The sequence below is a fragment of the Protobothrops mucrosquamatus genome, unplaced genomic scaffold, assembly GCF_001527695.2.
Source record: "Protobothrops mucrosquamatus isolate PMUCROS unplaced genomic scaffold, P.Mucros_1.0 scaffold1223, whole genome shotgun sequence".
In the NCBI taxonomy this organism is placed as follows: domain Eukaryota; kingdom Metazoa; phylum Chordata; class Lepidosauria; order Squamata; family Viperidae; genus Protobothrops; species Protobothrops mucrosquamatus.
In genome coordinates, this window is record NW_015387431.1 from 362,630 (window position 1) to 363,666 (window position 1,037).

Below are 1,037 nucleotides of genomic sequence, written 5' to 3' on the forward strand. Positions count from 1 at the left end.
AAAAAAAAAAAAAAGAGTGAGCGATTGAGCGGGCTAAGCTTCCCGGTAAGAAACTATCGCCAGAATAGCACTCGGAAGATAAATGCCCGTTCGGGTTTTTTTTTGTTTTTTTCCCCCCACCCGAGTTGTTTAGCTTGCAGCTGCTGGGTTAGCGTGTTTTTTTCCCTACCCGACGCAGCTACAGGTTTGTTCCACTAAACTGACCAGCACAAAGAGTTTGAGAGCTATTTTTATAGGCGAGGGGGGCGTGTCTGGGCTCCCAAAGCCCCGCCCTCGGCCTTCGATGATGTCACAAAACTCATGAATGGTTTCGTGCGTTCGGCCTGTAGCGGAGCCGCGCCGCGGAAGAAAGCAGCAGGCTTCGGGGCATTTCTATTGGACGCCTAGTCTGGCATCATCTTCGGCACGAGCCCGGCTTGCCGCTGGTGCGCGTTGTTACCTAACGCTGAGCTCAAGTCGATCCAAGTTTGGCCATAAACCCTCCTCCGGTTTCTCCCTCTCTCTTCTTGTCCCCCCCCCCACCCATTCTTTTTTGAATGCGTGGCTATGGGCTTCAGGGAAAAGTATTTAAAGCATCTCTCTCTCTCTCCTGTGAGAAATAATTCTTTTGGGAAGGGGGAGAGGAGCCCTTGGCAACACAAGAGTCTTGCAGAAGCAGAATACGATCCTTGAGAGAATCGCCGGCGTTTCATTCATAATAATGGATTTTACAAGCGCTCGCCGTAACCTGCTTTCGTACACTCGGAAAGGCGGACCTTTCGCCTCCGTCAGAAAAAACCCGCTTATTCCTCCCACCAGCTACGTTTAGCTTCCATAAAAAAAAAAAAAAATACGCAGATACATGCGCGGGTGCGCACAGACTGCTCCAGAAGCAAAGATTGAAACAGTTGTTAATGCGCTACCTTGAGGAAGCCGATGCTTTTCTTTTATTTATTTGCAAATAAATATTATATATATATATATATATTATATATATATATATATATATATATATATATATATATATATATATATATATATATATATATATATATATA